The 27,277-nt window shown below is 39.3% G+C and overlaps 1 long non-coding RNA gene across 1 annotated transcript; it reads left to right on the forward strand.

The window, feature by feature from the left end:
• Positions 1 to 2,776: 2,776 nt before the first annotated feature.
• On the forward strand, positions 2,777 to 14,202 carry LOC144456936 (uncharacterized). Its single transcript, XR_013486167.1, has 2 exons — positions 2,777 to 2,920; positions 10,181 to 14,202. It is a non-coding gene; the product is annotated as an uncharacterized LOC144456936 (long non-coding RNA).
• Positions 14,203 to 27,277: the final 13,075 nt, after the last annotated feature.

The following is a 27,277-nucleotide window of genomic DNA, read 5'->3' on the forward strand; positions in this document are numbered from 1 at the left end:
AGCTCCACCATATTCCAGTGAGTTGTCAAAATGATGAACACAAAAGGAAAAAGGAAAGGGATGCGATATATGCTTTCTAGGCCCTTTTTGAAAACATGGTGCTGTCCTTTTGATTATGTGTATGTGAATGTACAAGAAGGATGATTTTGTGGATATCAAGGGTATGGGCGCAGTTCAGCAGGACATGCCCCACAAATGTAACCATAGCAAGACTGGTTGGATCTATAATGTTCTGCAACATGTAAACAAACAGATTAAGGGCAAGATTCTAGCCAAGAGAATTAATGTGCATAAGAGAGTGTATTAAGCACTGTAAGAGCAAAAATAGTTTCCTGAAGCAAGTAAAGGAAAATGATCAGAAGAAGGAAGCCAAAGAAAAAGGTACCTGGCTTCAACTGAAACATCAGCCTGTTCCACCCAGAGAAGCACATTTTGTGAGAACCAATGGCATTGAACCTGAGCTTTTGGAACCAATACCATTGGTTCATTTGGAACCAATGAATTCATGGCATAAAAGACTTTAAAAAAAAAGATTCTTGGATTATGAAAAAAAATATTTGAGTGATGCCAAACTCTGTTTCCTCCCTCTTATATTAGTTACACCCATGGTGACTGACTCCCTTGCCTAGGTTCCTATGTTGACAGCTGGAAGGGACTCTAGAATTCATCTAGTCGAACTCCTCATTTTACATATGAGGAAACTGAGACTCAGAGAAACTAAGTGATTTGCTCAAGGGCATATAAATAGTAAGTAGAAGGGGCAGGATTTGAACCCAGATATTCTGATTCCTTTTCCAGCCTTCTTTCTGTCACATCACACTAGTCACTAGTCCTGGTTCTGTTAGAATCAGATATTTGGATGCAGGAAGGCCCCTTAAGTGATTCTATCTAATACCTGTGCAGTGGGTACTTCTTTGGAGCTGGAAAACTCAAGTGAATACTATCCCAACAGTTTGGCGACGTCTCTTTGAACTTGGCTGTGGAGGCTTCTAAGAGGAAGGTGGGAGATCATTCATATGGTGGCCCAGCCTACACCAAAGCAGGTCTGCGTCTCCCACATTTCTAAAGGAATCAAAGCCTCTTCTCATGGTCCTACCCAATGCCAGCATTAACCACAGCAGATGAAGACTTGGAGGCCTCCAGAAGAAAAGGTCATGGGGGACCCAATACAAAGGTAACAGCATGAAGGAGGTCTGGGTGCTTGGCTGCAGCCAGGAGTTAATCCTCAGTTTCTCCTTCTGTCTTTTCCTCTTCTAACCAAACAGGAATCAAGTTGAGCCCAGCAGCAAACATATCTTGTCAGTTCTGAATGTCATTGTCCTTACTGCCACCACCTACCAGATGCCCAGAGAAGAGGGATTGGGTTGGTAAGGAACTAGCCTCTAGGAATCAGATGTGGCCTGACCCTGGGGGTCAAGATGGACAGTCTCACAGTTTCCTCTTCCCAGAAGCCTCCAAAGCCAAGTTCAGAGAGGTGTCACCAAACTGGTAAATTCTAAGATAGTGTCTGCTTGAGTTTCTCATCCTCAGGTAGCACTCACAGCCTGGTGTTCGTTCCATGTAGGAGGCTGCCTACTCTGCCTTCTCTGAGTTGTCAGATGTTCATGGTAGCCCCACTGGTCCAGCATCAGACTGGTGGTGTACCTGCAAAGCTAAGGAAACAGCTAAGAGATCTGAGGACCAAAGAGGGGACTTTAGTAAAGCTCACCAGAAATCTCAAAGCTTCTACCTCATAGATCTTTTTTTCATATTTACTTATTTTATTTTTAATTTATGGAATAAAATAAACATTTCCATACCATAATTTAAAAAAATGATTACACATGAAACTGCAAATCTATTATGTACAACTTACTATTCCTTTTAAATATATAATAAAGTTATCATGTAAATTTCTTTTTTTCCTCCCCCCAAGCTAGAGATGGCAAACATTAGACAAAAATAAAAAATAGACCTTCTAGTTCAGCACCTTCCATCCCCCCATCCTTGAACTCAATCCCATCCCATCTCATCCCCATTTCTTCCCACCACTCACCTTCTGTCTGTCTTAGCATCAGCTCATACCCAGTTCAAACCCAAGTTCCTACATCTCAACCCACAAACTGGAAGTTTGTTATCATTAACAACCTTGATACAAATTAACTTTCATATTAACTAAATCTCTTTGGTTTTTTTCCCCAATGAAGTTGTGAATTATTTGTTCAAAGATAGGAAAATCTGAGTTTCTATGGATTTTTTTTCTTCATGAACTGGTTACTTCAAATTCTGAATTCGTGATGTCCTGAACAATTGTGTTATTTTCCCAATCCATGCTCTATAGAAAAAGCAAGAGTTGGGTAGATGTATTCACCCTGCTGGAAACTGGGATATGATTAAGACAAGGGTAAGAGGGAAGAAGAAAAGGATTAGAAGGGGGAAAGTAGGAAGGGAGGAGGGAAGAGGAATAAGAAAGTGAGGCAGGAAGTTTAGGAGGGAAGAAAGGGATAAAGGAGAAAGGGAGAAAAGAAAGAAGGGAGGAACAGTATAGGAGAGGAAGGAAGGGAGGGAATAGAGGAATAGGGGTGAAGAGGAGAGTGGAAAAGGAGAAGAGGAAGAGGAAAAGAAGATTAATCTCTTCACTTGGTGAGGTCACGACAGCACAGCTGGGAGAATGACCAAAAGCTCAGGCATAGCCTGCCTGGGGATGAGTTGGTAGCGTGATTCTTTCACGTAGTTTTGGGAGATTCTCAGTTATTTTCATGGGGGGTAACAGAGATGGAAAGATCAGAAAAGAGAAATGTGGAGGGGAGAGAGAGCTGAGATTTACACAGCACTTTTCCTACAATTCTTGTGAAGTACACAGTGTATCCTGATTTTACAGATGACGGAAATGAGGCTCACAGGTTGTGACTTGCCCAAGTTCACATGGCTGATGTCAAAGGTGAGATTTGAGCCCAGATCTTCTGATTCCAATTCCAGGGCTTTTTCTACAACACCAGCCTACCTCCCTTAGAGGGAAAGGCATGTTCTGGACTATTTGCATACACTCAGAAGTTTGGAAGACAGCGTCAAGTTGACTGAGGAAGGTTGCTCCTGGTCTCCCCATATTCAATGGGAACTTTAAAGTGGGTGAAGGCACAAGTAGGTCCTGTAGCTTTGGAATTATCCTGAAGTTGGAATCAGAGGCTGCTCTGGACACATGGAATTCTTTCCTCTCCCCCAGCCTGATTCCTTCAGAACTGCTCTCCTCCCCCAGCCCACCCCCTTCCCTCACTCTCTCTGCCTGGCCCACTGCCTGTAGGCTCCATCCCTCCTTCCTCTAGGCCATGCTCCCTTAGAGGTTCCAAGCCAGCTGAGAAGAGATTGGATGCTTTGCCTCAGCCCACATCTCCCTATGTGGAAACTTGAGACATTATACTAGGAAAGGGCAGGTCTCAGGCGGTAGAGAGGAGAGAGGACACAAGGGTGGGGGTAGGAGTGGGAGAAGTGATGAATAGGTAGGGGCTGGAGCTCTCCTTTCACTACTCATATGCTTAAGAATTCTCTCTGCCACTGAGAACAGACAGAGCCTCACAGGAAAGGCACATTTGAGTTCCCACACCAGACTGGCCACACTGCCCTCTCATCCTCCATCCCAATCCTCCTGCCTCCTCCAGGACCAAGGTTTACCAACTACCCTCCTCTCTCGTTGCTTCTCCAATTTCTCCTTCTACACTGACCCCTTCTCATCTGCCTACAAACATGTTCAAACCATAATTCTGTAATCCTAATAATCTTTAAAAAGCCTTCCTTTGACCCTTCCACCCATCCAGCTAAAATTCCATCTGTCTCCTCCCCTTCCCTACAAGGTTTACTAAAAAAAAAAAAGCCTTCATTTTTTTTTTATCACCCATTCTCTCCTTCAGCCTCCTGCTTCTATATCTACATCTCTGGCAAAACTGCTCTCTCCTTGCTAATCACCAAATCCAGCTTTTTTAGTACTCATCTGTCTTGATTTCTCTACAGCTTCTGACCCCATGGACCACCCCCATCCTACTTGAACTGTTTTTTCCCTTGGCTTTGGAGACATTCCACTCTTTTTCCTTTTATTTCCCATTCTCTTCTGGACCAGTTAAGGGACCAGTCTCAAAGTGCTGTCTCCAGTATTCTGCTCTTCTCTTACCCCTGTACACCTTCTCCTTTGGCAGTCTTATTTATTACCATGGCTTCATCTATCATTTCTATGCAAATGACTCCCACATTTATGTCTTAACTTTCTTCTGAGCTCCCTGTCCTTTCCAACCACCTACAGGTATTTGTACCTGGATGTCTCACTAGTATTTAAAACTCAATATGAACCAAATTGAGCTTATTATCCCATCCCATGCCACCATCCTGTTCTTTTTTTTTTTTTACCACAATATTTCTATCTGTGGTACCACCATTCATCCAGGTCCCCACATTTGAAACTTTGGAGTTACCTTGGACTCATTCCTTTCTTTAGCCTCTTACATCCATTCATGTGTCAAATCTCATTGATTCTACCTTCACAAGAGTTCCTACATCTGTCTCCTCCACTCTGTTTCCACTGGCACCACCTTATTCTAGGTGATCATTGCTATTTATATGGACTATTACAATTCAATTCAAGGAAGATTTGTTAAGTGCCTTCTGTGGGCAATACAATGTGGTTGGAGCCAAAGATACAAAGACAAGACAAATAAAACAGATCCTGACCTTAGGGTACTGTTATATTCTCTTAGGGAGATACAGCATTTGCACAGATAAGTGAGTGCAACATGGTTGAAGAGGCAGAGAACTAAAAACTGAGGGAATCAGAGAAGTTTTATGTGGCATCAGAAGTGAACCTTAAGGAAGATGAGGTTTTTGACTAGTGGAGGCGAGGAGAGAGTATGTGCTGGGCATGAAGGTAGGTGTATGCAAATATATGGGCACAGGAGATGAAGTTGTAACAGCTAGTTTGACTGGAACATAGAGTATACGAAAACATAATTGTGTCACATAAAATCACACAGAATCTCAGTTGAAAGAGAACCCAGAAACCATCTGGGATTGAAGAGTTCTAGAGGTTTGTGGGGTGCTGCTGAAAATTCCTGAGATTGCGATGCTGGGCCCTGCCTGAATGAATTCAACTCAAATCTTCTTCCAGCCAGAGAAGCAACAGTCAGAACTGAACATAGAACAACTGATTGGTAGAAGATTGGAAAAGGATTATGACAAGGCTGTACATTGTCACTTTATTTAAGTTATATGTGGAGTACATTATGCAAAATGTCAGGCTGGATGAAACAAAAGCTAAAATTAAGGTTATAGGTCAACAATCTCAGATATGCACATAATGTACTCTGATAGAAAGAAAGTGAAGAGGAATTTAAAAAGCCTCTTGATAAGGGTGAAAGAGGAGAGTAAAAAGCTGGCTTGAAGCTTAACATAAAAAAAAGATCTTGGCAACTGGTCCCATCACTTCCTGGCAAATAGAGGGAGAAGATATGGAAGCAGTGTCAGATTTTATATTCTTGGGCACAAAGATCATTGCAGATGGTGACTGCAGTCATGAAATTAAAAGCCACTTGCTGCTTGGAAGGAGCTACAGCAAATCTGAACAGGATGCTAAAAAATAGAGACATCACCTTGTTGACAAAGATCCATATAGTTAAAGCTATGGTTTTTCCAGGAGCAATGTATGACTGTGAGAGTTGGACTATGAGGAAAACTAAGCACTGCAGAATAGATGCTTTCTAATTGTGGTGCTGGAGAAGATAATTTAAGAATTATTGGACTACCTGAAAGTTAAGATAAAAAAAAAGAGCCTGAATAGCATCTTTCAAGAAATTATCAAGGAAAACTGCCCTGATATCCTAGAACCAGAGGGAAAAATAGAAATTGAAAGAATCCACCAATCACTACCTGAAAGAGATCCAAAAATGAAAATTCCCAGGAACATCATCAGCAAATTCTAGAGCTTCTAGGTTAAGGAGAAAATGCTTCAAGCAGCCAGTAAGAAACAATTCAAATATTGAAGTACTTCAAATACTGTATAATCATAGGATTACACAGGAGTTAGCAGTTTATACATCAAAGAGCCAGAAGGCATGAAATATGATATTCCAGAAGGCAAAGGACATAGGATTACAACTAAGAAACATATATCCAGCAAAACTGTGTATAATCCTTCAGGAGGAAGAATGGATATTTAATGAAATAGAGGACTTTCAAGCATTCCTATTTAAAGATCAGAGCTGAATAAAAAATTTGGTCTTCAAATACAAGACTCAAGAGAAACATAAACAGGTTAAAAAAAAGAAGAAAGAGAAAACGTAAGAGTCAATAAGGTTAAGCTGCTTATATTCCTACATGGCAAGATGATATCCATAACTCTTAAGAACTTTAGCACTAAAAGGGCAGTTAGAAGAACTGAGGGTACAGGTGTGAGATGACTAGGATGAAATGGTATCCAAAAAAAAAATTAAGGGGTAAGAAAGAAGATTGCACTGGGAGAAGAGGGAAGGGGGAGATAGAATGAGGCAAATTATCTTACTTAAAGAGGCATGAAAGAGCTATTACAGTGGAGGAGAAGATGGGGAGGTAGTAGGCAAGGCTTGAATCTTACTCTCATCAGAATTGTCTCTAAAAGGGAATAACATATACATTTAGTTGGGTATAGAAATCTATCTTACCCAATAAGGAAGTAAAAAGGGATGGGGACAAGAGAAGGGGGTCAGGGTGTGGAACAGGACTGATAGAAGGGACAGCAGATTGGAGGAGGTAGTGATCAGAAGTAAAGCACTTGTAAGGAGGGACATGGTGAAAGGTAAGAGAGAGAAGGACAAACAAGGGGAAAACAGGATGGAGGGAAATACGTAGTTATCATCAATGTAAATGTGAATGAGATGAAATCACCAATAAAACAGAAGAAGATAGCAGAATGAATTAAAAAACCAGAATCCTATAATATGTTGTTCACAAGAAACACATCTGAAACACAGAGACACACACAGAATAAAGGTAAGGGGCTAAAGAAGAATCTATTACGCCTCAGGTGAAGTAAAAAAAAAAAGCAGGAGTAGCAATTATGATCTCAGACAAAGCAAAAGCAAAACTATATCTAATTGAAAGAGATACAGAAAAGAAACTACATCTTGCTAAAAGGTATCATAGACAATGAAATAATATCAGTACTAAACATATAAGCACCAAATGGTATATTATCTAAACTTTTAAGGGAGAAGTTAAATGAGTTACAGAAGGAAATAGACAATAAAATTATACTAGTAGGGGACCTCAGCTTTCCCCTCTCAGAACTAGACAAAACTAACTAAAAAATAAACAAGAAAGAAGTTAAGGAGGTGAATAGAATTCTAGAAAAGTTCGATATGATAGATTTCTGGAAAAAATAGAATGAGAATAGAAAGGAGAATACCTTTTCCTCAATAGCACATAGCACCTACACAAAAATTGACCATGGATTAGGGCATGAAAACCTCACAACAAAACGCAGAAAAATTAAATGTATCTTTTCCAGATTGTAATGTAATAAAAATTACATTCAACAAAGGACAGTGGAAAGACAGATTAACATTGAAATAATAAATAAAACTAGAAGCTGATTTTATGAAAAACACAATAAAATCAATAAACCATTGGTTAATTTGATTTAAAAAAGGAAGGAAGAAAACCACATTACCAGTATCAAGAATGAAAGGGGTGAATTCACCACCAGTTAAGAAGAAATTAAAACAATTATTAGAAGTTATTTTGCCCAATTATATGCCAAGAAATCTGACAATCTAAATGAATTGGATGAATATTTATAAAAATGCAAAGTGCTCAGATTAACAGAAGAGAAAATAGACTACTTAAATAACCCCATGTTAGAAAAAGAAATTAAAGAAGCCATCAATGAACTCCTTAAGAAAAGAAAAATCCTCATGGCCAGATCAAGTGACTTCTACAATCATTTAAAGAACAATTAATCTCCAAACTATATAAATATTTAGAAAAATGAGTGAAGGAGTCCTACCAAATTCCTTTTATGACATAAATATGGTGCTCATGCCAAAACCAGGAAGAGTGAAAAAGAGAAAAAGAAAAATATAGACCAATTTACCTAATGAATATTGATGCAAATTTTAAAATAAAATACTAGCAAGGAGATCACAGCAGCATATCAGAAGGATCATACATTATGACCAGGTGGGATTTACATCAAGAATGCAGGTCTGGTTCAATATTAGGAAAAATATCAGCATAATTGACCCTATGAATAACAAAACCAACAGAAATCATGTAATTATTTCAATAGAAGCAGAAAAAGCCTTTGACAAAATACAACATCCATTCCTATTAAAAAACACTAGAGAGAGTGGGAATAAATGGAGCTTACCTTAAAACGATAAGTGATATTTATCTAAAACCATTAGCAAGCATTATCTGTAATGGGGATAAGCTAGAAGCCTTCCCAATAAAATCAGGTATGAAGCAAGGATGCCCATTATCACCACTATTATTCAATATTGTACTAGAAATTCTAGGTATAGCAATAAGAGAAAAAAAAGAAATGGAAGGAATTAGAATAGGAAATGAGGAAACAAAACAATCATTCTTTTCAGATAACATGATGGTATACTTAGAGAATCCTAGAGCATCAACTAAAATAAAACTAGCTGAGATAATTAACAACTTTTTAGCAAAATTCAGGATACAAAATAAACCCACATAAATCATTAGCATCCAGCAGCAAGAAATAGGAGAAATTCCATTTAAAATAATTGTAGACAATATAAAATATTTGGGAGTCTGTCTGCCACAACAAGCTGAAGAACTATATGAGCACAGGTACAAAACATTTTTTCACACAAATAAAGCTAGATTTAAACAACTGGAAAAATATGTTCATGAGTAGGCTGGGCCAATATAATAAAAATGAAAATTCTGCCTAAATTAATCTACTTATTCAGCATCATACTAATCAAACCACCAAAAATTGTTTTGTAGAGCTAGGAAAAAATAATAAAATTCATCTGGAAGAATGAGAGATCAAGAATATCAAGGAAATCAATGAAAAAAAAATGTGAAAGAAGGTGGCCTAGCCATACCAGATCTCGAACTGTTTTATAAAGTGGGAATTATCAAAACAATCTGGTACTGGCTAAGAAATAGAATGGTGAATGAGTGGAATAGATTAGGAATACAATATATTGAAGTAAATGACCATAGTACTCTAGTACTTGATAAACCCAAAGATACAAACTTTTGGGACAAAAACACATTATTTGACAAAAACTGCTGGGAAAACTAGAAAACAGTATGGCTGTTATAGGTATAGACCAGCATCTTACATCATATACCAAAATAAGATCAAAATGGGTACATGATTTACACATAAAGTATGATTCCATAAGCAAGTAGGAGAGCATGGAATAGTTTACCTGTTAGGTCACTTCAGGATACAGACCTAGTAATGGTACTGCTGGATCTTTCTTTCTTTCTTTCTTTCTTTCTTTCTTTCTTTCTTTCTTTCTTTCTTTCTTTCTTTCTTTCTTTCTTTCTTTCTTTCTGAGTCTTCTTATACAAAATGACTAATGTAAAAATGTTTTACATGACTGCACATATATAACCTATATCAGATTTCTTACCATCTCAGGAAGGGATGAGGGGAGGTAGAGAAGGATAGAATTTGGAACTCAAAACCTAAAAAAAAATAACCCCACAAATGTTGAACATTGCTTTAGGGGGAAATAAAATATTATTGAAAATTTTTGAAAGGGGAAGGGAACAGCAGAGGATGAGATGGATAGATAGTATCATGGAAACAAGGAACATGAACTTGGACAGACTTTGAGAGATAGTGGAGGATAGAGGGGCCTGCCATGCTATGGTCCATGGGGTCATAAAGAGTCAGACATGACTGAACAACAAAAAAAAGAGAGATAATAGTCAAGAATGACTGAAGTTATAAACCTGGGTGACTGGGAAGATGGTGGTATCCTCAACAGAAATAGGAAAATTTGGAGGAAGAGCAGATTTAGGGGGAAAGTTGGACATATTAAATTTGAAATACTAGTGGAACATTCAGGTCGAGCTATATGTCTAACAGGCAGTTGACAGTATAGGGCTCAATATATATAGATTTGGGAATTGCCTGCATAGACAGTTTATTTAAGTCTGTTTCTTACTTTCATTCTACTTTCTGCTTCCAAAGGAGAAGGCCATGCAACAGAAAGTGCTGGAGAAGAACTTGAGTGAAAATATGGAAGAGGAAATTGTGAAGGACATTTGGAGGTTCTTGGAATTGTGAAGATCAGAGGCTGAATATGGGAAGGAGAAGTTTGGAAGAATTTGAGGAAAAGTTGAAGGAGAATGAGTTCAGTAAAAGGAAGAGAAAGAGAAAGGCTTAATCTGAAAGAAGAGAAGAATTTCAGAGGAAGAAAAAGAGAGAAGGAATCATGAAGGAGAAGGTTAAGATGAGTTATATAAGAAAATGTAAGCAAAACAAACTGGTAATTGGTTAATGAGAGAATGGAAAGGAATTTAGCTGTGGCCACCAGGATGTAAAGAGGAAAGGAAGAAGATGACAAGGTGTTAATGAGGAGCTGGCAAAGTGAAATCTTAACCACCCTCAAGAGTTTGAAAAACAAGGACTAAGGATCTCATTCCTAGTAACTATGGAGAGTGGGGAAAATTTTCCTCCTTCATTGAGTGTGTGATCCGTGCCACTCTCACAATTCAGTAACTACTAGCTATGACTTACCAGTGCAGGCTGGTGTCCCTCTTGGTGATGTTGAAGAGGTGACACTCTACAAAGTATTGTCCAAGATTATGAAGTCCTACTCAAGAGATCAAACACCAAGAGATGTTTTATCACCAAGCAGTTAGCTAATAAGCATTAATTAAGTGCATACCATGTGCCAGGTAATGTTCTGAGCACTGGAGATACATAGAATGGCAAAAAACAAACCAAAAAGTTCAATACTGGGAGGTAAATACTATTATTATTCCCTATTTTACAGATAAGGAACTGAGGCAGACAGTGTTTAAGGGCTTTGCTCATAATCATGCAGCTAGTAAGTATTTAAGGCTGGATTTGAACTCAGGTCTTCCTAACTCCAAGCCTATCACTCTATCCGTTGTACCAACTAGCCACTGGAAACCTTCAATGGTCCCCTTCTTTCTACTCCCTCTGCAAAAGCCCAAGCTTTTGTTACTTTTCCTAGCCTATTATAATTATGGTGGGCATGAACAAGGAGAAAAGTCCCCAGGATTTCATTTCCCATGATGTTCAGGGAACCCCAAGATCATAGCTTTTTGGGAAAAATTCCCTGGACCACATTTCTCAGAAGGCTGAATTTCTCAGAAGGCTACAGAGCAGTGGTGTTACCAGGAAAAGATTGATGGGTGGTCTTCTGAGAGCTGAAAAATATAAAAGTGGTGCTGACAGAGGATGGGAGTAAGAAGACACAGGAAGGCAAGCTACAGGCTGAAATAGAGAAGTGAGAAGGGGGGAGAACAACTCTAAACACAGGAAACTGTGATGTAGAAAAAGTTTGTGAGATAGCTTCTGGGCAATTAATAATTCTATTAATCATGCTAGTATAAAATTAATACAAGAGTCAATGGCACTCTTGAATGCCTAAGACCCTTCTTGGAACCCATTCAAGGCTTATATGCCCTTGGAAGAGTGGATGTTCCTGAGTATGGCAATCAACTCTAATTGGCTAACGATTAATGAAAGAACAAATATTATAATTAGAGGTAGGTTTATTCTAATGAAGATCTGGGGACATGATTCTGATCATTTAAGTCTTGGTCAAAGAGATTTATAATCTAGACAAAAGGGACAATCCACTATTTCCCAGACCTGTTTGAGTAAAATGTAATGGGCCAGAATCCATCAATTCACCTAAACTAAAATTTCTTTACCTTTTCAACAGATATGAGTTTTAACTCTCATTAGCAGCCCTGTACTTCAAAGGCCACCTGAACAACCTACAGGGCTGGTTTTTGGTGAGGAAGTAGAAAAGGGGAAAAATCTAATTCAATAATTGGTTCTTAATCTAAAAGAGGAGTAATCATTTCTCTCAAAACCTGGTAGAATTGTTACAACCCCAGAGCTACAGAGGTTACAAAAGATGTCCCTGCAGAACCACATGAGTCAGAAATCCTGAACACCAAGCCTTTACTGGTCACTAGGTCATGGGCAGCTAGGTGGCACAGTGGATATAGTGCCAGGCCTAGAGTCAGGAAGTCTCATTTTCCTGAGTTCAAATTTGGCCTCAGACAGTTACTAGCTGTGTGACCCTGGGCAAGTCATTTAATCCCTACTTGCCTCAGTTTCCACATCTGTAAAATGAGCTGGAGAAGGAAATGGCAAACCACTCTGGTATCTTTGCCAAGAAAACCCCAAATAGGGTGTTGAAGAGTCAGACACAATTGAAAGGATTGTATAACAATAGACCATGGGCACTGATGGAACTGATTACAATCCCTTGCAGCTTACAAGGGGTCACATCCATCTTTTTATTGGGGCAGAGAATGACTTTACTCTTTTGTCCCGTTTTATTATTTGCACTGTTTTATGACTTAACTGTTTTTGCTATTTGATTTTTAGTTAGGATTATACGTGTGTGTGTGTATACACATATACATATATATATATATATCAAAGGTATTGCATTAGTAGGGACTTGGGAATCAGAAGCCTCCAGGCCACATGTGGCCTTCTAGGTCTTCGGGTGCAGCCTTTTGACTGAATCCAAGTTTTATAGAATGAATCCTTTTATTAAGGATATTTGTTCTGTGAAGTTTGGATTCAGTCAAAGGTCACACTTGAGGACCTAGAGGGCCACATGTGGCCTTGAGGCCATAGGTTCCCCACCCCTGATTGGGCTGCAATTTGCATAACTGATTACGCCCCAGAAGTCCACACAGAGTCTGGGAAAAGTTGCAAAAGGCTTTGGAGCCAGAGTCCCATCCAACTAACTAATTCAAGGGGTCTATCTACCTAATAGATTCCCAAACGGTCTCCTCATCTCCAGTCTCTCTCTCCTCCAGATCATTCTGCATATATTTTCCAATGGACTACTCTTGATTCATAGGATTACAGATTTAAAGCTGAAAGGGAACCTACCTATTTCGTTGCTCCTCAAGCATTCACTGGCACTACATTATCTACAATAATTAAGATTCAGCCTCCAAGCCAACCATCCAATGTCCCTGGTCCTCCAAAAACCAGCTTTTATGGCATTTCATTCACCCAACGTTCCATTCAAACTAGATTACCAAGTCCTCATATGGGAGATGGGAAATGGGGTACTGTGTTCCAAGACCTGCAAGAAGGCCTGTGATGATAAATCCAACAGTACATAGAGGGGCAGCTAGGTGGTACAGTGGATAAAGCACTGACCCTAGCATCAGGAGGAACTAAGTTCAAATCTAACCTCAGACACTTATTATCTGTGTGACCTTGGGCAAGTCACTTAATCCCAATGGCCTCCCCCCTCAAAAAAAAGAGGATATGAATAAAGAGGGGAGTAAGTAAGAAGATGAAGCCCTAACCAAGACAGAGATTCTCACTTGTGAAGTTTAAGGGAAGAGCCTTCATGCAGTTCATCTGCCAAAGTTTTAAGGAGAATGTGTTTTGGGGCCATAAACGCGTCCAGAGGTTCTCCCCATGTGAATCTATTTTTAAAGACAATCCCCTGGGAAGTTACCAAGTGCCATCTGCTAGAGGCTGTGGTGAATAATAAAGATGAAAAGAACAGCGAGGGTGTCTGGTAGTGAAATGACCACCTTTTGAGAGGTAAGGAGGACTGCATAGGACGGTGATAGGGAGCAGTAAATGATGAGACCTTCTGAGAATGGCAGGAAGTGAGAGCTGGAGGAGAGAAGAAATGCTGTACAGAGAGGCCATGGAGGATGGTGGGACAAACCCTAACTGCCTCCCATCACAGCCCTACCCAGAACAGTGCTGTAAATTTTTGAACCATTGTTCTCTGAGAGATTGTTGCCCACTGGTACATGTAATTATTATTTATGGGCCTGGATGCGAGTCCTCTCTTTTTCTCTTAACATAAATAAAAGTGTTTGTGTTCTGTGTCTTTTGAACCCAGTTGCTTGTAAAGGGAGCTTGATGTCTGCCCTTCTTATTTTGCACATGAAATCGCAAATCTGTTGGGTACAACTTGCTATTCCCTTTAGATATATAATAAAGTTATCTGAAAATTTCTCTCTTTTCATTTTTTTCTTCCCTCCCCCTAGAGATGGCTGCCATTAGACACAAATACACACACATACACATGTATGTAAAGTCATTCTATACATACTTCTATTTGTCAGTTCTTTCTCTGGATGCAGATAGCTTCTTCCTTCATATGTCCTTTGTATTAATTTGGTTATTTATAAAAGTCAAAATTATGTATTTGCTCAAAGTTTTTCTTAGAATAATATTGCTGTTATTGTATACAGCATTCTCTTGGTTCTGCTCATTTTGCTTTTGATTATTTTGTGCAAGTTTATCTATGTTTTTCTAAGATCATTGAGCTCATCATTTCTTTTGCACAGTAGTATTCCATCACAATCATATATTACAACTTGTTCAGCCATTCCCCAATTGATAAGCATCCCCACAATAAAAACTAGTGATTACCCTTTATAGGAGTGAGGGGGCCATAGGGATGGGTGCTGTCAGATCCTGAAGTTCTCAGGTAGTCTTGGAGAGGGCAATGACTCAGAAATTAGAAGTACCCTAAAGGAATACCCCAATTTTCTTTTTTCTATTTTTAAAATTTATTTTATTAATTTATTTTGATTTATCAACAATCACTTCCATAAGCTTTTGAGTTTAAAATTTTTCTCCCACTTCCCCTCCACCACCCTCACCAAGATGGCGCACAATCTGATATAGGCTATAGATTTACATTCCTATTAAACATATTTTCACATTAATGATTTTGTTAATAAAGATTAAAACCAATAGGAGGAACCATCAGAAAGAGGAAACAAAACTCAACAGAAGAGGAAAAAAAAGATAGCAATTCAACTTCCATAGTTCTTTCTTTGGATTTGGATAGCATTTTCCATCACGAGGCCTCTAGAGATGTCTTAGATCCTTGTATTGCTGAGAAGGGTTAAGTTTATCAATATTAGTCATCACACAATGTGGCTGTTATTGTGTGCAACGTTCTCTGGCTCTGCTCATTTCACTCAGCATCAGACCATACAAGTCTTTCCAGGTTTTTCTGAAGTCAGCCTGTTCATCATTTCTTACAGCATAATAGTATTCCATTACATTCATGTACCACAACTTGCTCAGCCATTCCCCAATTGATGGGCATCCTCTCAATTTCCAATTCTTTGCCACCACAAAAAGAGCTGCTATGAATATTTTTGTACGTGTGGGTCCTTTTGTATGATCTCTTTGGGATATAGCCCTAGACGTGCTATTGCTGGGTCAAAGGGTATGCACATTTTTATAGCCCTTTGGGCATAGGAACACCCCAATTTTCACATCAAAAGGGGGCCACCTGTCAAAACATAATGATTTGCATCCAATTAATGAGTGTTTGTTGCAGAGAATTTATTTAAAATTACTTGAATTCCATCCCTGACCTCTATTTTCCAAATTAACTAGATAGTTAATAAATGAATTACGGCTGATACCTGAACCCAAGGGAATTAATCTTTAATGGTTGAATTTCTGGAATGATGACACCTAAATGAAACAGATATTCTAGGGCAGTGAAACCTTCTTGCTATATGTACCACTACCTACTCCCTCTCCACCTGCTAACTGAAGTCTTTCCATGGTATGGACACAGAGAACCTAGGTTCAGATCCCAGCTCTGCTTCTTCAATTTCCTCATCCCTGGACATACCACTTAAGAATATATTGATGTTGTCCATCCTAAATTTCACTCCATATTAAGCATCTGCTTTGAGGCAAGCCTGCAGTTTTATCACTCTGAACCAGCAGAGTTTTCCAAGTAAGTGATACTGACTGAATCCAGCAGCAGTCTACTGGAACTCCAAGTAGGAACAAGCCCACAGTGTTGTGTTGCTCAAAAGCAAACCCAGGTCAGAAACTTGCAGAGCTCAGACAAGGAGGGCAGCAATCACACTTTGCCCTGGATGAAATCACTTTGGAAGCACTGAAAGCTCGAAGTTCCCCCAGCCTGAGCTATCTCTGATATCCTGGAATTAACATAGCACTTGGTACCCCAAGAAAGCAGCAAATGGACCTTAGAAGACACAAGCTTAGCCCAGACATTCTCTCCAGAAGTGGACAGAGCCTGGCTCTAACATAGAATCTGAAGTCAGGAGGTAATCAGAAAGAATAAAAAAATAAAGAGTCCTACCACAAAAAGCTGTTGTGGTAACACATACACTCAAGACACAGATCAAGAAGAAGAGGATGACTCCAAAACATCTATAAGCAAACCTTCAAATAAAAACACAATTTAGGCACAAGTTCAACCAAAAGTCCTAAAATGAATAAATTATATCACTATAAGAAAAGTGTCAAGATACTGCTAGGAGACACCCTGTTTTCCAGAGCTAAGGCCCAGAAAGCAAGCTGTGCCCTGAGCTTGGCATCACAACAATCCTTTGTGCTCACCCTCTAGATGAACAGTGCTGCAACTAAATCATAGAACTGATGGTCCCTGAGCTTGGGCAAGCACCACAGGCCCAAACATGAAGTCCTGCTACAAATGGACTTTAGTCACTAGACAACCTTGCCTCACCGATGTTGTTGTGCCTCACTACTGTTGCTATACTAAACTGTTTGACTTTTTGCCTAGCTACAAGCATATAAATCAAGATTATATCCCACTGCCTCGGGTCCCCTCACTAGAGGCAGGGCCTTGGTACATGTGTCTAATCTGTCTCCTTGCTTGCAAGCTATTTCCCTCACTTTGAAATTAAGCTTCTGTTTGATTCCTGATTCTCCTGTCTCTAGCCTGCTCTGTTTGGTTCTGGCTGTCTGTGGGTTAGAGGCTGGTTCAATCCAGTTGACATTCCCTAGGTGTCAGAAGTGGGACTGGAGAGGGCAGCTAGGTGGCACAGTGGGTAGAGCTCTGGCCATGGAGTCAGAAGGACCTGAGTTCAAATACAGCTTCAGACACTTGAAACTTACTAGCTGTGTGACCCTGGACGAGTCACTTAACCCCAATTGCCTCACCAAAAAAATCACAACACAATGAAAAATATGTAATAAAGTTGAGGAGGAGAGGAGGAGGAGGAGGAAGAGGAGGAGGAGGAGGAAGAGGAGGAGAAGAAGGAATGGACACAGAGCCAGGTCATTGGACTCCCTGGTACCAGGTACCAGTGGGAATGGACTAGGTGCCACCAGAGATTTATTTCTTCTCAGTCTGTCTTCTATTGTCTGATGAGTCCTCTGCCCTTGTCCCTGTTCCAATCCTCTGAGTTCCTGACTTGGTTGAGCTAATCATTCTTTGTGAGGAAAACTCCGGGGCCCCTCTGATAACCCAGTTTGTCTTGAATCACTCTGGTAAGGATAACCTTTCTTAAATTGCACACCTCTGTTAATTGGTCTCTCCATGTGCCTCTGCCTTTTTTTTTTTAAACTGCACACCTGTATAAAGTTGTAACTGTATGTGTCAATAACTGCGTGCCTCTGTAAAATTAGAATTGTGCGCTTTGTTAGAATTGTTTGTGTCAGTTTGTATCGGTCTTATTGTTTTGATTGTTTGTGTCTATGTAAAATGTAAAGTGTCTGTGTCAGGTTTGTGTTGTTTATAGATTCTGTTACTTCAAATGTAACCAGCCAGAAAAACTTCTAAGGGCTGTAACCAAAGCATTTAAAACACTGGGAAACATTAGTGAACTTTCATACTTGAAGCAATTATTCCAGCAAGTAGGACTAACTCTCAGTTTAGGCTTTCTGCTGAACATCAGGTTCAGAAAAAAAGTCAGATAATCAAAATCTGTAGAACTGTTAAAAACATCCTAGCAGATTCTGGAGGTTTGGAGATTAGTCATTTTAAGATTGCAGAGGAGAACTCCTGGCATTTGAGGTAATTCCAGGAGCTCACTTCTGAAATAACTTAATAAGTTTTTGTAGAATTTATTTTAAGGAAAAATAAGGATTAGATTTTATGGAAGTTTTAAAAGTAAATGGCAAGACTAATAGTTTCATTGTTCTAAGACAATGAAGGAAGGCAGCTAATGCGGAAGTAATCTCAAAGTGAAGAAAGGAGAAAAAAATAGGTAAACTGTTTGCATCTTATAACAACTTCGTATTAACCCTTCCTTGCCATTTTTGACCATGAAAAGAGAAAAGACTGTTTAAATCAGAGACTCCTATGACTCCTGAAGATCAAGAGGCCCTCTCCCTGTTAATCCCTCTTATCCCAGATCAGAAAAGAAATAAGAGCTATGGAAGAAAGAATTGGAAATAAAATTAGCAGCTTGGTATAGGAAGTATAAAACTTTACCTAAGCAACAAACTCCCCTGAAAATTAGAATGGACCACACAGAGGCTAATGACCTCATAAAAAATAAGAAATGTCCAAACAAAGTGAAAAGACTGGGAAAAAATAGAAGAAAAGGTAATTTACTCCAGAGTAAAAACAACTGACTTAGAAAAAAGAACAAGGAGAGATAACTTAAGAATCACTGATCTATTTGCCTGAAAGTCATAATAGTAACAAAAAAAGAGTCTAGAGATCATATTTCAAGAAATATTTCATAAAATAAAACTGCTCAGACCTCTTAGAATCAGAGGACAAGGCAAAAGGTAAAAAGGGTAATTCTCTAATTACCTCCTGAAAGAAACTCAAAATGAAAGCTCCCAGAAACATTATAATCAAAATTCAAAGCTTCTAGATCAAAGAAAAAAATATGCACTTCTAATGATGGAGAGACATTTTCCCAGCATAGTTGTCTGTTTCTTTTATGGTTCTAAGGAGATGCCTCAATGTTTCCTTTGTCTCATCCCCCAAAAGAAAAAGCAAAGAAAGTGGAATCGGGTCCTTCTTTCTTTTTCCTTGACTATGTTTTTGCTAGTCAAGAATTTGCTGTCACCCAATTAATCAATAGATGATTTTGTCAAAAGACATTTACTTTCCAAGTCATACAGTTTTACTGCCAAGTTATTTCTGACACAAATAGTTTAAGGGACAAAACCATTTCTTTTCTTTACGACCTTTTAAAAAGCTAAAGAATATTTGGTTTTTAGAACCTAGTTGTCCAGAATTGGAGAATCTGGTGAGGAGTTCAAAATGTAGAACTCCTGTTCTTGTTCATCAATCTTGTGACTACAGAAGCCCAGTCCCAGGGCTCTCCCCCAGCCCAAAGGCAGAAGGCAGTTTAAGGCAAATCTGGAAAAAGTGGCAGGGGACAGAAGTCTTGTTGAGCTTAAGGGGGAATTTCTTAATCAGTAAAATGGGACTGGATTTATAAGGCCCATCCCACCTTGAATAAATTAATGGGTCCCCATTTTAAAAATGAGTTATCTTGGTAGCCAAAACCATGTGACATCTTGAAGGAGGTAAGAATCATCAGTTTTAGTGTTAAAACATTTGATAACATTTTTTGAAAAACCTTTAGAAATATACTCTCCTCTATTTCACAAGATTTCCCCAGATATTGGGGCTCTGTTTACTGTGATATAGCCATGGATCACTACTGGCAAACACAACAGATGTCACACAGACAGAAGGAGATTCAGGAACAATATGATACCACTTCGGGGAACACTCCAAAAATGAGATTGGTAGTGAAAGAGGGTAAAGGAAAGTACCATAGATGGGTTTCATAGCTTTGACAAGGGTAAGCCCTGTTTCTAAGCCATTGTAGCATTGTATATGCCCTTACTGAACTCAAACACACAACTCCTCTGGCCCTTACTGCTTTCTGCACCTTAATCTATGACCAGGGTTCTTCTTATTTCTGCTCTCATTAACACCATTGGTGAAACCTAGACAATCATTTCTGGGCTATTCTCCAGGGAAGTCTTAGTCTTTGGATTAAGTCCAGAGGAATATTAAGGGATAAATACGACTCTGCATGGCTCCCTGCCCCCCAAAACAAGGATGGAGATGTTTTCCTTAGGGGTCAGCCCGTTCCCATGCCTCCCAATTAGTAAAAGTATACCACCTCCGGAGTTTCCAACAGTGGAAAAGACTATTTTATGAGATAATAAATGGTCCAAACCCATCAATCTCTTCTTCAGAGCCTCTACTGCTTTGGAGTGATTCTCTATCATGTATGTTTTCTAAGTTGTATACTCTATTTGTTTTGTTATGTCTGCTTTCAGACTTCTGATTCCTAATAATAATAATTAACATTTATCTAGCACCGACTATATACCAAGCACTGTGCTAAGTGCTTTAAAGTAAAGGATCTCACCTGATCCTAACAACAATCCTGGGCGTAGGTGCTATTTTTATCCCTGTTTTACAGATGAAGAAACTGAGGCAAATGGCAATTAAGTGACTTACACACAGTTGTCTAAGTTAGTGTCTAAGGCCAGGTTTGAATTCAGGTATTACTGACTCCAGGCCTGGCACCCTATTCATAGTACCACCTAACTGCCAATAATATTTTTCTTCTTTTAAAAGTATTTTTCATGGAATGGAGAATAGCTAAATGAATTGCAACACATGAATATAATGAAATATTACTATGCCATAAGAAACAATGAATAGGAAGACTTTGGAGAAGCATGGGAAAACACATGAACTGATGCAGAGTGAATTAAACAGTCAGAAAAAATATATACATAACAAATACAATAACAAATCAAATACATTAAAGAAATCAAATGGAATGTTGTGTTACAACTAAGCTTCACTCAGGAGAACAGATTAAAAAAAAAAACTTCCGTCTCTCCTTTGCAGAAGTGGGAAGCTATGGCTGGTGGAATGTTGACTATGCTGTCAGACCCAGTTGATGCATTGGTTAGTTTTGCCAAACTGTTTTTCTTTTCTCTTTCTTTCTTTCTTTCTTTCTTCCTTTCTTTCTTTTTTCTTTCTTTCTTTCTTTCTTTCTTTCTTTCTTTCTTTCTTTCTTTCTTTCTTTCTTTCTTTCTTTCTTCTTCATTCCTTCTCTTCTATTCTCTTCTCTTCTTTCTCTGTCATAAGGGACAACCTTCTGTGTAGGGGATGGGAATATATTTGGAAATGAAAGTGTTATAAAAGCAAAATAAAGTGACCTTTTTACTACCACCCTCTAGAGCCCCTATGGCTATTTATCTGTTAGCTGCCAGTGACAAGTAACCCCAGTTCCATTTAAATATCTAACATCAACTAGTTTTTTCAAAGACCTAGGCAAGGACCAAAGTACACACACACACACACACACACACACACACACACACACACACACACACACACACACACACACGCACACACACACCTGGAGCACTCTTTTTCCAATATCACCTTGATTTCTAGGGAGAGTGGGCTTGCTCATATCACTTTTTCCATAACATGAGTCCCACCAAGTAGCTGGCCAGATATGGCATGACTTTTAGGTTGAGTGCTCATTTCGACTACCTCTGGACTAGTTCCCAAAAGTCATTCCTGAAGGTTACTTCTTGCTCATGGGGGCCTTAATGCTGGGCTGGCTGCAAAATCCACTATGGACTCAAACTCCCAGAGGCTTGTTCTCCTGGCCTTTCAAAACTGACAAGGTCAGAGCTTCCACATTATTCTCCTTTACCTAAAACAGAGAAGTACAATGCCAAGACTGGTAAAGAGTTGGAGTCATTTTCACAGGCTGAGGGTAGGGAAGGCCCAAAGCTTCTCCTTTAACTACATTATCTCTCACTGGCCGGCAACAGTGACAGAGTCCAGGAGAGCCACCAAGCCCAAGCAGCCAAATTGTAAACAGCTGAGGAGAAGCTAGCTGAGGCCAACTAAGGCCTTTTAGAAGGCACCTCCAATTCTAGCTATGCAACTAATATTATTTTTTATTTTGTTTTTTCTTAGGCAATTAGGGTTAAGAGGCTTCTGAGTATTATGAGTCTGAGACCACATTTGAACTCAGGTCCTCCTGACTCCAGGACCCATGCTGTACCACCTAGCTGCTTCCCACAACTAATGTATTTATATATATATATATATAAATTTATATTTATATGTATTTATATATTATAGATATAGATATAGATATAGATATAGATATAGATATAGATATAGATATATAGATATAGATATATAAATTTCCTAACCAGATGGTTAGCAGATTGGAACCAATTACAGAATGATTATACATGCTTTAATGTCTCTTGTAAGGCATTTCCATTACACATCATCATGACTCTCCCCAGAAACTGGTTTCCAATCCATCTGAGTCACTCAGCATAGTACTAGTCCCCATTAAACTTAATTATGCAAACAAATGCAGCTTATACATAGAGTAAATTCTTTATCAACAGATTGAAGGAAATCATCAATCAAATCACAAAGCATTTAATTAGGGCAGAATAGCAAAGCAAAAAGAAAGGGAAAATCAAGAACTAGACTCATTCTTTATTTACCATCTAACAGAAAGGGGTATTGTCTCCTACTCTGATGAAAAAGGAAACATTTCCCAGGAAACTCACAATCAGGGGGTTGGGCAGTCACAGCTCTCTTGGCTCACTACTCACAAATAGCTGTGTATCCCCAATGTTCCACTCTGCCCCCCATGTTCCTTGGCTATTTCTGCCGTATGCTATAGCTATCATTTTCTGTGGCTTCTTCATGGCCAGGCAGCTAGGTGATGCAGCAGATAGACCTCTGGGTCTGGAATCTGAAGCACCTGAGCTCAAATGCAGCCTCAGACACTTACTAGTTGAGTGATTGGCTAAAACGGATGTGGAGGATGTTAGTGTTGGCCCACACTTGCTACTGCTGCTGTGGCTGTCATAACCCAGGCTGATAGAAGTGAAAGAAGATCCGAAATGGATCCTGGAGAGCTGTGGTGGCAGAGTCAGAGACCATAAGGAGAAGTAAAGACTACCTTAGTTGTGGTAAGACAGACAAGTGATCAAAGTTAGAAATGGACTGGGCTCGCAACTACCATGAAACTTTAGCATCTTATGGGGGAAAAAAACACTATTCTTTTCAAGGAGTCTACAATTTAAGAGAATGGATGAGATATGTTTGGGTAATCTAAAATCCTAAATGATCCAAAAATGATTAATATTTGGCTTTGGAAAATTATTTGGGGAATAGAAAATTTTTCTTCCTCCTTAGGTTTGATGTGGGATAAAATTTCAATGAGTTTGTAGTCCCCAAGATGGGGGGAGTTTCAGACTAATTGATGGCAGCTGGCTCAGGAGTATGCTGGGTGGCAGGGGAAGATTAGCAATATGCTTTGAAGAATTTTCCAAATGCAGATAATGCATAGATCTGAATATATGTATTTATGTTCACCAGTTTAGAAGCATTATTAGAAGTTGTTCTGGCTGAGTAGAAAGGAACGCATTTTCTTTCTCCTCACACCAGCAACCCTCTGTTCTGTCTCCCTCCTTCTTATCTCCTACCCTCTCTGCCAGTTTTCCTTATACCTTTCTACATTCTCCTTCAAGTCTCTGTCTTTTAATATTCCGATTTTATTGTGCTCTGTACTTTATCAGCTCTTCAGATCCTTTCTCCCACAGTGGACTGAGCTCTCTCTCTCCCCTTGCTACTCCTAACTCTCTCATGGTGCTTGTTACAGTGTAAAATAAAGGCTGTTGATTATTGGACTCTGTCAACATAATAGGTTTGGTGACTTTCAGGAAATCCTACTAATAAATTGTGACCAGGGTCTACATTAAAAGTAATTGCTAGATAATTAGATAATTATTCAAAAGATATGAACAAACATTGATCTAAAGAATTGCAAACTACTAACAACCATGTGAAAGAATGCTCCAAATCACTAAAAGAGAGAGAAATAAAAATCGAAGGTTTTATACATCACACCCAAAAAATAGGCAAAGATGCCAAAAGATGAGACTAGCCGGTGATGAGGGAGTTGTGGAAAGATGGGCAAACTAAATTGTTGGTGGAACTTCAAACTAGTACAACCATTCTGGAAAGAAATTTAGAATCATTCAAATAAAGTGGCTAAAATGTCCATACCCTTTTGCCCTGATTCCACTACTAAACCATATACACCAAGAAAGTCATTGACAAAAAGAAAAGGTTCCATATATATTAAAATATTTGTAGTAGCAGCTTTGGGGGTAGCAAAGAACTGGAAACAAAATAGATGTCCTTCAGTTGATGAATGGCTAAACAAATTGTTCTCCATGAATGTCATGGAATATTACTAGGCTGCATGAAACAACAAATGTGATGAATACACAGAAGTGTGGAAAGAATTACATGAACTGATGCAAAATTAAGTCATCAGAGCCAGGATAATGATACACATAAGGACTACAACAACAGAGATGGGAAGAGAAGCCATGAAACCATGGGAAAAGAAGGTTGTGAAATCATACAGAACCAGCCTGGCCTCAAAGAAAAACTATGAGGAAACACCTCTTCCCACTCACAGGTGTGAAATATTGTATATGAGATCAGATTTTTTTTTCAATGTATTAATCAGTTTTACCTAAAAAATTTCTTCCTATGTTAAATTAGTCACCCATTTGTTTGTTTGTTTATATCTTTGTCACAAGGGATGATTCCCAGAGGGGGAGGGGGAAGGATACTGAGAAAAATCTAGGAAATGAAGAAAACAAAAGATTTAAATGAAAATCTATTCAAAACAAGAAACACTGGACAACATTGGAACTAAATAATAAAGCATACCCCCTCCTTTTATAAAATCAAAAAGTATAGATAAAAATATATTAATTTTTGAAATCTCATTCATAGGTAACCTCTTTCCTCTGCAGCTGAGGGGAATAAGTTGAGGGTAATGAGAGGGACATTTTGGGAGGAACAAATCTTATCTTCCTCAACTATTCTTTCTGGTACTTTAAATTATATCATTTGGTACTTACTCTTTTGGATTAAAGCTTGAGCCGGGTTAAGAAGCAAATACTCCTGGGGTGGGGTGTGTATTCAGTAAGTCAGTAATTAGTCCAATATCTCCCACTGCATGAGGGCCATCTCCAGTCGTCATGATCTGTGTCTTGCCACTGGACCCAGATGACTTAGGAGGAGAGAGTGAAGCTGATGACTTTGCACAGCCCTGTCTCACTTAAATCCAATTCACTTGCAAGTTATGACATCTCCTTCCTGATACCACAGTCTTCTTGGAAAATAAAGGACAAACAACAACAGTTAGTCATCAGTGAGTTAGATGTTCGAAGACGTGCAGTCAAAGCACACTCACTGGATCTGGAATCCAAGAATAGGAGTTTAAATTTCTGCCTGAGTAACTTTTTCTCTCTGGGTCTCAGTTTTTCTCCTTTGTAAAATGAGGGCAGTTGGACTAGATGGTCCTGCCAGTGCTAAATCCTATGGTAATTTTCGAAGCTGAGAGGCAATAGTGGTATAGTGGGAAAAGGAGTTTGAGTACCCAAAGTCTAGTCTCAATTCTGTTAATTACCAGCTGGGTGACCTCAGGCATTTATTTAACTTCTCACCTGAGCTGCTTACCTCCCTGAAATAATAATGAACATGAAATTGCTTGGTAACTCAATCTACTGTATAAATATAAGGGATTACTGTCATGCATCCTTGGGAAGGGGACAGAGTAACAAGGTACTGCTTGTGCAAGGCAGTCCTAGATAAGGAGCATTGTATCATTTCTTGGGGGCAGAGGTAGAAGGTGGCTAGGAAGTAGAAAGACAACCAGGTGGCGCCATAGTGCATAGAGCGCTGGGTCTGGAGTCAGAAAGACTCCTCTTTCTGAGTTCAAATCTGACCTCAGACACTTACTAGTTGTGTGGCCCTGGGCAAGTCACTTAACCCTGTTTGCCTCAGTTTCCTCATTAGTAAAATAAGCTGGAGAAGAAAATGGCAAACCACTCCAGTATCTTTGCCAAGAAAACTCCAGATAGGGTCACAAAGAGCTAGACAAGACTGAAAATATGGAGAAGAAGCTAATTGAAAATGGAGGGGAATGGATGGTAACACTTTTTCTGAAATTTCTATTTCCCCTCTGTTAACTAGTTTGAGGCATGAGGTGAAGAGGGCCTGTATCAGCATGGCAACCTCAGACCTTCACTGGATACCTTCCTTAAGCCTCAATGTAAAACACATTCCTCTGTCAAATTAAGGCTCTTCATTTAGACTATGGAGAATACCAATATTCTGAGTTTCCTCCCTACATTCATCTGCTTGAGTTGGGAGGGACTCCATTCCCCAAGGCTCATCTATCTTGCCAGGGCCCCCAAATGAAGGGAATAAAAGGATCCAGCTGTTCCTTAATCCTAGCATTAGCTATTCCTCTAAGATGAGAGGCTTGTCTCCTCATGATATAGGGCTAAGGAGATCAGTACAGGTAATAAAACCTTTAATGAGTGTCCTGAGATCTGAAGGAGCAGTGAGTTAAATGGAGGTTGATAAAGACCACCCTCTGCTTGGAGAACCATTCATTTCGCCTCATTAAATCATCACTGCTGGCCCGCCCCTCCCCGGGGGACTTCCCCTGAACTCAGTCATCTGGCTCCAAGCTGGCCTCCTGCCAAGGGGTGGATTAGAGCTATTTTATTAAAAGTTATCCTTCCACCAAAACATGGAGCTTCCTATAAGGACTTGTATTCTTTTACAATTCTCTTTCTAGCACTCTTTGTCCATCTCCCTTCCTTCCACTGGCCAAATGGCTGACTTTTTCTCTTTGATTCCTGCAGCTTTAAACGTCTGCTTTTGATCCATGTCATAAATTTCCCTGATAGAAGTCTATCAGCTTTCTAGGGGCAGAATGGGACTTGGTACCCACATCATGTGGCTTTTTAGGACTGTTTTCACGGTGCATGTGGAGAAGCAACTTGATAAGCAGGCAACTAGGTCATAGTAGGAGGGGTGTACCTGGACATTAGTTCAAATTTCTCTCTCTCTCTCTCTCTTTTTTCTTTTAGGCAATTGGGATTAAGTGACTTGCCCAGGGTCACACAGCTAGTAAGTGTCAAGTATTTGGTCTGAGGCCGGATTTGAACTCAGGTCCTCCTGACTTCAGGGCTGGTGCTCTATCCACTGCACCACCTAGCTGCCCCCATCAGTTCAAATTTCATCCCACCTTCTAAAGAAAGTCTTTTTGATGCTCTTAATTTTAGTGCCTTCCTTCTGTTGATTATTTCCAGTTTATCTTGTGTATAATTTGTATATAATTACATATTGTCTCCCCCACTAGATTGTAAGTTCCTTGAAAGCAGGGCCTTTTTTTTGGTCTTTTGCCTTTCTTTATC

The sequence above is a fragment of the Phascolarctos cinereus genome, unplaced genomic scaffold (assembly GCF_003287225.1).
Source record: "Phascolarctos cinereus isolate Bilbo 61053 unplaced genomic scaffold, phaCin_HiC Scaffold_4;HRSCAF=312, whole genome shotgun sequence".
NCBI lineage: Eukaryota > Metazoa > Chordata > Mammalia > Diprotodontia > Phascolarctidae > Phascolarctos > Phascolarctos cinereus.